Here is a 10,618-nt window from a genome sequence, read left to right on the forward strand (position 1 = left end):
GCCCTGAGAAGCAGGATGTGGGGCCCAGTGTCCGCAGGGATGGGGAGAGGAAAAAAAGAGTCCAGCCTGTAGTGGGACATAAGAGGCTTCAACAACCCCTCAGAACCACATGCCTCCGCCGGACCTCAGCAAGCTGAGAAGCCCTGCGAGCTTATGGGGAGACTGCTGGCTTCCCTGGAGTCTATACCTTTTCTAACTTTTCCCTGGTTCCAGCTCTGGATCCACCTCTACATTTTTAACTCACCCCTGCTCCTTTGGTTTGTGGGATTTTTCTTTCATTGCTGACTTCAGATTCTTGGCTCCTTCTCAAGAGTTTTGCCTTGTGTTCAACTCTTTGATATGCTAGCTTTTGACTATCCTGGGTAAAAATCAAGTACTTATGCTCCTCCTCATTCAAAAGGGAATTCAAGGGTTGACAAGGGGTTCATAAGGATAAAAAGGGATTTTTGTCATTGTGCACACATCACAGAGTGTACTTACAGAAACCTAGACAGTACAGCCTACCACACACCTAGGCTACAAACCTGTACTGCACGTTACTGTACCAAGTGCTGCAGGAAATTCTAACACTATGGTATTTGGGGATCTAAACATACCTAAATGTAGAAACTGTACAGTAAAAGTATGCTATAAAAGATAAAACTGTACACCTATATAGGGCCGTTACCATGACGGGAGCTTGCAGGATGGGAAGTTGCTCTGGGTCAGTGTGTGAGCCCTGAGTGAATGTGAAAACTCTACAAGGATTAGAAATACTGTACACTTAGGCTATGCTAATCTATTCTAAATTTTTCTTTCTTCAATGATAAATTACCTTTAGCTTACTGTGAGTTTTTACTTTATATACTTTTTTTAAAAAGTACAAATTGAGAAATATGATTCTTTTAAATAAATACTTAAACACGACTTGGGTCCTATGAGCATCTGGACTCTAGGTCTGAGCACCGGAGTGTCTGGCCCGTGGGCCCGCAAGGACGCCATGGTTCCCTCCCCACCAAGACATGGAATTGAGTGTCAATGGTTGGATCACAACGCGCCCCTTTTCTAGAGCCTTCCCTGGCTGTCTACTGGCAGGATCCGGCTGGAAAAAAGACGAATTTCTTGAAGGTCCATGATCCACATGGTTGAGGATTCTAGTGGTTCTCTTGGTTCCCCTGGTGTGTGTGGAGGAGGCCGAGGCCCTTAGATGACCTTCTTCAGCTCGTCGTACAGGACCAGCACGAAGGCGCCCCCCATGCCCCGGAGGACGTTGGACCACGCACCCTTGAAGAAGGCCTTGCCCCCCTTGTCTCTGAAGGTCTTCCTCCAACAGTCGACGGTGCCCGTGTACATGACGTCAGTTCCTTTGCGCCCCGACTGCATCACCATCCACAGCCACATCGTGTGGAAGGGGTAGGAGACCACAGCGGCCACGGCCATCAGGGTCTGCGCGATCATCCAGCTCACCACGATGTGTGTATTCTTGGGGTCAGGGAGCACGCCCTTGACCGTATCGTACACGCCAAAGTAGGCGGCCCGGTAGATGACGATCTCTGCGTGGAGACGCTGAAGCCCTGGGACAGGCCGCGGATGCCGTGGGACTTGGTGATCTTCACCAGGCAGTCTCCCCGGCCTCGGAACTCGCGCTCCGTGCCTGACTTTCCCACGTCAGTTACCCGGCAGGTTCTGGCAAAATCCAGGGGGTACACGAAGCAGAGGGAGGTCGCGACGGCCGCACCGCCGGAGGCCAGGTTGCCCACAAAGTACCTCCAGAACTGCGTGTGCTTGTCCACGCCTCCCAGGAAGATCTGCTTGTTCTCATGCTTGAAGGTGAAGTTGAGGGCTTGCGTGGGGAAGTAGCGGATGACGGTGGCCAGGTTGCCCCTCCGGGAGGACAGCACGCCCTGCTCCTTGGGGATGCGGACGATGCAGTCCGCGATGTCCTTGTACTGCTTGTCGGCAGCGATCTGCTCGCTGGCGTGCTGGACCTGCAGCAGCAGCTTGACCCACTCGATCCGGGCCATGGCCATTTTGGAGATGGCGGCGGCGATGCCTCCTGCCAGGAAGTCTGTGGCGAAGGAGATGGCCTGTTCCGTCATGGTGACGGAGTGGAGGGCAGGCAGTGGAGCGGGCTGACAGCAGGAGAGCGGGCACGGAGAGTGAAGAGAGGGCATCTACTTTATATACTTTTTAATTTTTTTTAACTTTTTGACTCTTTTGAAATAACAGCTTAAACACATTGCACAGCTGTACAAAAATATTACCTGTATATTCTTATTCTATAAGCTTTCTTCTACTTAAAAAATTTTAAATATTTTTACTTTGTAAATTTTTGGTTAAAAACAAAGACACAAACACATTAGCTTAGGCCAGGATCATCAATATCACTGTCTTCCACGCGCACGTCTTGTCCCACTGGAAGGTCTTTAGGGGGAATAGCACACATGGAGCTGTCATCTCCTCGATACCAAAGCCTTCTTCTGGAATACCTCCTGAAAGACCTGTCTGAAGTGAAACTGTTTTACCGTTAACTTTTTTTTAATAGGTAGAAAGAGTATACTCAAAAACAATTATTAAAAATAGAGTAAATACATGTCAGTAACACACTTATCACTATCAAGTATTACATACTGTACATAATTGTATGTGCTAGACTTTTTATTATTATTACACTTTAAGTTCTGAGATACATGTGCAAAACATGCAGGTTTGTTATGTAGGTATACACATGCCTTGGGGGTTTGCTGCACCCATCAACCCGTCATCTATATTAGGTATTCCTCCTAATGCTATCCCTCCCCAGACTCCCACTCCCCAACAGGTCCTGGTGTGTGATGTTCCCCTTCCTGTGCCCATGTGTTCTCATTGTTCAATTCCCACTTATGAGTGAGAACATGCACTGTTTGGTTTTCTGTTATTGTGTCAGTTTGCTGAGAATTGATGGTTTCCAGCTTCATCCACGTCCCTGCAAAGGACATGAACTCGTTCTTTTTGTGGCTGCATAGTATTCCATGGTGTATATGTGCCACATTTTCTTTATCCAGTCTATCATTGATAGGCATTTGGGTATGTGCTAGACTTTTACATGGCTGGCAGTGCAGTAGGTTTGTTTGCACCAGCATCACCACAAACATGTGAGTAATGCATTGTACACATTAGGCAATAGGAAGTTGTCAGCTTCATTACAATTTTATGGGACCACTGTCATCTCTGCAGTTCATCATTGACAAAACATTGTTATGTGGCATGTGACTGTATATCAATATGTAGGCTGATCAGATTTACACTATCATATATTGAGAGGAGACAAAGAAAGTGACTGTGAGAGATAATAAATGCTCATTGTTTTAATCTGCTAAGTTTTGTGGTAATTTGTGTTTCTCACTACAAAAATGGAAAAGTGGGAAATCAACAATGTCTAAAACAGAAAAAAGCAGCGATATAATCTTGTTATTTAGAGATATGGAAGTGATATCCTAAAAAAGCTTACAACAGTTGGAGCTGGAGGATGTACTTCTAAGATGGCTCACTCACACGGCTGGCGAGTTATTGCTGGCTCTTAGCAGGTGGCCTCAGTTCTTTACCACATGGACCTCTCCATTGTGCTGTTTGAGTATCTCCACAACATGGAAGCTGACTTCCTCCTGAGTGGGCAGTATAGGAAAAAACATGGTGGAAGCCACAGTTCCTTTTATGACCTAGATTCAGAAGTCACATTCCATCATGTCGGGTATAACTTATAGCTACACAGGTCACCCTATTCTATGTGGGAAGTGGCTACACAAAGGCATGACTTACTACGAGGCAAGGATCGCTGGGGGCCATCTGAGAGGCTGCCACGCAAGTATTCAAAAAGTGGAAATTTGCCCGACACACTGAACCTCATCCTTAATCCTTTTAGTGGTAAGTATGTAAAGAGGTAGGCCAGTGGCATAACTGCTCAGCCTTGTTCAATAGAGCTAGCTAGCCAGAGGCCAAAACGATATGTTCCCATCTCTGAAGGTCTGACTTATCTGTGAATAAGACTAATGGAATCTAGAGGAATGGTGGGAATGCATGTCTTTTATCTCTATGAATGCTATTTTTCACCACCAAGCATTTGGTAAATTTTGAGTTGCAGGGAGCTCAGTGTTATGCTGACAAGTACATGGGGTTCAGCCCCTCCCTGTTACCAATTAAGGGCGGCCTTATTCAATAGGCTGGACTGGAGACAGGCTGTCAGCCTTCTGTAAAAGTTCAGGAGGCTGGCTAGGGCGCATGCTTGGCTGGAAGGTGAGCCTCCTGAATGTAATACCTGTCCTAGATGCAGACAGTTTTGGCATTTAAGGCACTCCAACTTTAAATCCTTGCCCAAGAGCAGAAAAAGAATTTATTCCTTCTTTTTAATTCTATCAACCCTTCAAAGTCCAGCTCAAAAGTCCCTCCACCCCCCATATCCAGCCTCCCTCATTCCCTTCATACCTGCTCTTCTGCTCCCTCCAGACCAGTATCCAGGCCTCTTGGGCCTCTTCTCTGCTTCCCTGTCCGACCTTACTGATACAGAGGGAATTAACCAAGACTGCTACGGAAAGGTGGGTACAGAGCAGGACTCAGAGGCACACAGACATGGATATATTGACCCCAACAAACACCACTGTCTCATTCAGATATGAGACACACCTCACCCAGACACCCCTGTCAGCTTGTACCTTCCCAGACCTCAGGTCTACCACGAAGCCCTCTTACCTTTACAAAGTGTGCCTTTAAAAATGGATGATTCCAGGGCACAGAGATATGCAGAAATGATACCCAAAATTGTGTGTTTATTCAGGCATTTCTTTTTCCCAGAAAATGCCTGAATGTTTTCATCAGATTCTCAAGGCCCAAAGACATTAAGATTCCTTGTCAGTGGACACCATGCAGGCCAGATGGGGCCCTGTGAGGTTACTGGTTTGGACTGCATAGGGTTTTGGGAGTTTTGACAACGTTTAAAAGTCACTTGATTTTGCACAAAAATCCAGATTTCTGGCTTTTAAAAAAAATTAAAAATGAAGCAACCTTGAGCCCACATTCCCTGGTGGCAAGAACTGGCTGGCCTAGGGCAGCAGCTGCCCTTCAGATGGGGCAGGGGCTCCCCACAGTCCCCAGTGGACAAATTTCTTTTGGATGATTTTGTCTGCCCTCTCCCAGTTTAGGTCCTTTGCTTAAGATCTTCAACAATTGGTGAGTGTTTCTCCCAGCAGTTGATTTTTATTGGTTGCAAGCCACTGTTCTCTATTTTTGGTAACTCTCCCTTCCCAGCACCACACTTTCAACAGGAACACACCCTCATGCACGCTTTGTGGGGAGGGGAGCTCTTCTTTCCACTGTGACATTTCGTTACCTGTCAGAAAAGCCTACTTGAGCAGGGTGCTCCCACCAGACTCCACCTGACTAGAAACCAGGCAGGCAGCAGCCCTGAGAGCCTGTCCTCCTTGGCTTCTTGGATGGATGCTAACAACCTCAATTTGCTCTAGAGGCGAGAACTGTTGACACGGTTCGGCTCTGTGTCCACACCCAAATCTCACCTTGAACTCTAATCCCCAGGTGTCGAGGGAGGGACCTGGTGGGAGGTGACTGGATCATGGCGGTGGTTTCCCCTATGCTGTTCTTGTGATAGTGAGTGAGTTCTAGCAAGATCTGATGGTCTTAAAAGTAGCACTTCCCCTTCACTCTCTCTCTCTCTCTCTCTCTCTCTCTCTCTCTCTCTCTCTCTCCCCCCACAGCAGCCATGTAAGACATGCCTTGCTTCCCCTTTGCCTTCTGCCATAATTGTAAGTTTCCTGAGGCCTCCCAGCCATGCAGAACTGTGAGTCCATTAAACCTCCTTTCTTTATAAATTACCCGGTCTCGGGTAGTGTCTTTATAGCAGTGTGAAAACTGAGTGATACAGCTGTCATCAGTAATAAGGGTGACACTCTGTTCTCCACCAGACCACACATTGTCTATTTTCTGTCTTTAGCCTGTGGACTCAGAAATTACATTACTCTTCACTTACTAATTCTGTGACCTTAGACAAGTCACTTAATCTCTCTTCTGCCCCAGTTTCCCAGGCTGTAGAAAGAGGATAACAGTGTCACCCTTATAGAACTGCCATAAAGTGGAAACAAGAAGATCTAGTTTTAAATGCTTAGCCTAATATCCAGAACATTGTAAGAATGCACCAACTATAAATCATTATAATTTCTGATCTCAGTGACTTAAGAATTAAACCAAACCAAAACAAGAAAATAAAAAACAAAATAAATACTAATTTTCTCTGATTGGAGCCTGGTTCCTCAGCTTGACCTTTCTTCTCTTTGATGATTCCCCGAAGTGACTCCAGGAAATTCCCAGGGATCCACTCCAGAGTTCCTCCAGACATAGTTTGTTTGTTTGTTTTTGTTTTTGTTGAGACAGGATCTCACTTTTCTTTTCGGACTGATCTTACTCAGGCTGGAGTACAGTGGTACGATCATAGCTCACTGCAGTGTCAATCTCTCAAGCTCAAGCAATCCTCCCACATCAGCCTCCTGAGTAGCTGGGACTACGGGTACATGTCACCATAGCTGGCTTTTTCTTTCTTTTCTTTTCTTTTTTTTTTTTTTTGAGACAGGGTCTCACTCTGTTGCCCAGGCTGGAGTGCAGTGGTGCAGTCTTGGCTCACTGCAACCTCCACCTCCCAGGTTCAAGTGATGCTCCCGCCTCTGCCTCCCAAGTAGCTGGGACTATAAGCCACCATGCCCAGCTAATTTTGGTATTTTTAGTAGAGACGGGGTTTCACCGTGCTGGCCAGTATTGTCTCAATCTCTTGACCTCGTGATACACCCACCTCGGCCTCCCAAAGTGCTGGGATTACAGGCGTGAGCCACCGTGCTCAGCCCTGGCTTTTTTTATTTTTTTAACTAGAGATGGACTCTTACTATGTTGCCCAGGCTGGTTTTGAACTCCTGAGCTCAAACAATGCTTCTGCTTCAGCCTTCCAAAGTGCTGGGATTACATGCAAGAGACACCACACCCTGACAGACATAATTCAAACCAGTCTCCTAGCTGCTGAAATGGCCCTCCACTGACCCTGTGCTGGAGCTGAGACACCTGACAGTAGCCCTTGGCTCCTCTCTCCCTTGCCCCCACGTTCAGCAATCCCAGGTCCTGTCGTCGACAATCCATCCTAAATTTCTCCCCACCTCTTCACTGTTCTCAACCCCACTGCTACCACCCTGCCTTTGTGGATTTTTTCTTTCATCTATGAAATTCAATAATTCACTCATTTAGCCAATATTTATAGGTACCTACTGTATGCCAGACTGAAGGCACCTGGTGAGACAGCAGTGAGCTCTAGAGACATATACCTGCCCTCAATGGGCTTCCATTCTACTGGAAGGAGGCAGAAAATAAACAGAGAAGTAAAAGCTATAGTGTGGTGGATGGAGAAAAATAGAACAGGGAATTGAGGGTAGGGGACTACTTTAAATAAAATGGCCAGGAAGCCTTCCCTGGAAAGGAGACTTTCCAGAGAGGGGCACAAAAGCCCTGAATTCAGCATAGCCGGTGTGTTCAAGGATCAGTGTGGCTGAGCCAGAGAACACTAAGTGGAGGTAACGGGTCAGCCTGTGTGGGGCCTTGACATAGATCCTTTGAATGGCTCTGGGTCTTTACTGTGAGTGCAATAAGGAGGCTCAACTGAGACCTCCCCATTTCTCACCTGCATTATTGCAAGAGTCTCCTATCTGTCCTTCCTGAAGTATCTGCCCAGTCTGTTAACTCTTTATAATTCCTATTCTTAACATCTACAACAGGTTGCCAGAAACTACCGGTTTCCCCACTAAAGCTTCAAAACTTTGTGATTTGCACGTAGGCCTATCTCCTTCACTTTTCCACAGCCACTAGCCAAGCAACGCCCCCTCCTGGGTGACATAGGCCCACAGCCTCTCACTCCCTTTTTGTTCCAGCTGTTTCCTCTGCACTCAGTGTATATCCCCTTTCCCTTCTAACATGGTCTGGCTCTGTGTCCCCACCAAATCTCGTGTTGAAATGTAATCCCCAGTGTTGGAGGTGGGGCCTGGTAGAAGGTGTTTAGATTAGGGGGGCAGATCTCTCACGAATGGCTTAGCACCATCCCCTCGGTGATGAGCAGGTACACACAAGATCCGGTTGTTTAAAAGTATGTGGCACCTCCTGACTTCACACTCTCTCTTGCTTCCATTCTTGCCATGTGAGATGCCAACTCCCCTTCTGCCTTCTGCCAAGATTGAAAGCTTCCTGAGGCCTCACCAGAAGCTGAGCAGATGCTAGTGCCATGCTTCCTATACAGCCTGAAGAACTGTGAGCCGATTAAACTTCTTATCTTTGTACATACCCAGCCTCAGGTATTTCTTTATAGCAATGCAAGAATGAATGAATACATCTTCCCTCTCTGCTAACTGCTGAAGTGCTTTCCTAACCACCCTGAGGTGAGGCGAACACCCCCAGCCAGGAGGTTCCCCATCCCGTGCATATGTCATTGTCCATTCATTCATCTGTCTGCCCTAGTAGAGCACTTTGAAGGCAGAACAGTGCACAGCACAATTCCTTGCACAAAATAGAAGCTCAATCAAATGTTAGTTTAAAAATGAGTGATCCCACCCTCTTCGAACCCTATCCATTAAGCTAAAACTCATCTTTTCCTCTGTTCCTAAGCATTTCCTTGCATTTGGTTTCTAGCAGTAGTCACAGTCCAATCTTTATTAGTTATGTGTGTATATGTGTTACATCCTCTCGTGGGTTACAAACTAACTGACCAGGAATATTGGAGTTAATTTTTGCAACCACATTCTGCTCTTATCCTTGCAATGCCTCCCACAGGGAGAGCCTTATAAAATGAAGAATATGGTCTACAGCCATACCACCCTGAATGTGCCTGATCTTGTCTGATCTCAGAAGCTAAGCAGGGTCAGGCCTGGTTAGTACTTGGATAGGAGACTGCCAGGGAATACAGGCTATTTTATTTAAAAATATATTTTTTTAAAAATGAAGAGTAAGGGCTTTGATATCAGACTGGCACTTGCATCTTGGCCTCCTGGCCTGTGTAGCACTGGCCAGCCATTTTAGCTCTTAGGTTTGCCCTCCTTTTTTTGGAAAATGGGATGCCTAGCTCAAAGTGCTACTGGAGGAGCAAAACGACCTACTGCGCAGGGTTTTTACCATTAGATTACTGGTTCAACAAAGGCGCTGTTACCGTTGGAGGCACTGTGCAGTGTTTCTCAAACTTGTCTAAAATTCAGTCCCTTTTAAAGGAGAAAAATTTTTATAACATCCCGAGGAACACATATGCAAAAACACAGACTTAAGTTTTGTCTTTATAAAATGGTATGAGTTTTTGCAAAGCTTATCATAAAACTGAAAAGTCAAAATCCCAGCAATTCTTGGAGAACTAGCAGAACATAAGACTGCATCCACAGACTCCAGTCTAAGAAGCTTTTGTTTACTGAGTTGCCTTGGGGCAGAACCAAAGGCGGAGGAAGGCAGGAGGCCACTTCCTTCGCTGGCAGCGTGGCTTCCCTCCAGATGACATTCTTCACGGTGGGCTGCAGAGACCAGAGATTTTGTTCTTCCCATGGGGATTGGGATAGGAGAAGTAGGAGGGGAACATAGGAGGAGCCAAAAGGCCAGTGGTTTGACCCTGGTGGCTCTCGCCTGGTGTGGGTCCAACCAGTGTGTGTAACCTCCCTCCCGAGCCCTGGAACCAGCAGTGCCTTGCACAACAAGGAGGAGTGGGACTGTGGCAAGAGGGCTCACGAGCAGAGGCAGAAAGAAGTTCAAGGAAAATGGTGGAACTCACAATTGTGTATCTCTAGCAGATGGGAAAGTCACCACATCAAGAGAAGGTCATCCAAAGCAAAGAAGAACCGGGGCAGACAAATGTAAAGCGAACCCCTGGCCCTCCTCCTTCCCTGCCCCAGACCCGCAGGGTCAAAGGAAGCCTTGCAGGGGCTGAGGATCCTTGGGGTCTGCTGCGCAGCTGCTCTGTAAATGCCACTTCTCAACCCAACCTCCCCAAACACACTCCTCCCCTCTCCTCTCCCCACTAGCACAATGCAGTCTCTGGGAAGTCACCCTGTCCACAGACCCAGAGTGGAAACATCCAGAGATTTTGCAACTTGGGTTTCAAAGAGATCTGGAGAGCTCCCGCCCCACCAGCAGCATATGGTAGCTCCTCTCACAGAGACAAGCCAAGGCCTCAGTAGTAAACAGACCAGCTGCTCACATCCCCCCTCACAAAAGCCTAAATAGAAGCCTAAATGATCATGACAGCGACTAGCAGCCTCATTCTGCAAACGCAGGGATCACGGACATTCAGAATGAATCTGGAGACAGCAGCAGCTGCCCAGGAGCAAGAGCCTCCTCTGCGGCTCTTTCCTCATTAGAGACCCTCACTAGAGACTATCGCGCTTGGAATGCTATTCTCCCCTCGGGAGACTTTGGAAAGAGCACGGCGACATTAAACCAAGCCTAGCACACGAAAATGTTCCCAGTGGCAACTTCGCAGGGGCATCAGTGCCGTGATCCTGCCGCGACTGAATGTGAAGCAGCTCCTGGGAGCTCCCCGACCACCCGCTCAGCGCTGGTGGAGACAGGAGAGCGCCAGGGACATACCTCTTCC

General features: G+C 47.2%; 2 pseudogenes; one reads left to right on the top strand and one right to left on the bottom strand.

Moving 5' to 3' along the window:
- Positions 1-1,182: 1,182 nt before the first annotated feature.
- On the bottom strand, positions 1,183-2,093 carry LOC105726998 (ADP/ATP translocase 3-like; annotated as a pseudogene).
- A 6,754-nt stretch (positions 2,094-8,847) lies between these two features.
- Positions 8,848-8,966, top strand: LOC135273472 (5S ribosomal RNA; annotated as a pseudogene).
- The last annotated feature ends 1,652 nt before the right edge of the window (positions 8,967-10,618 follow it).

This window comes from Aotus nancymaae, unplaced genomic scaffold, assembly GCF_030222135.1.
Source record: "Aotus nancymaae isolate 86718 unplaced genomic scaffold, 86718_ANA_hifiasm-v0.15.2.pri h1tg000007l, whole genome shotgun sequence".
Lineage (NCBI taxonomy): Eukaryota > Metazoa > Chordata > Mammalia > Primates > Aotidae > Aotus > Aotus nancymaae.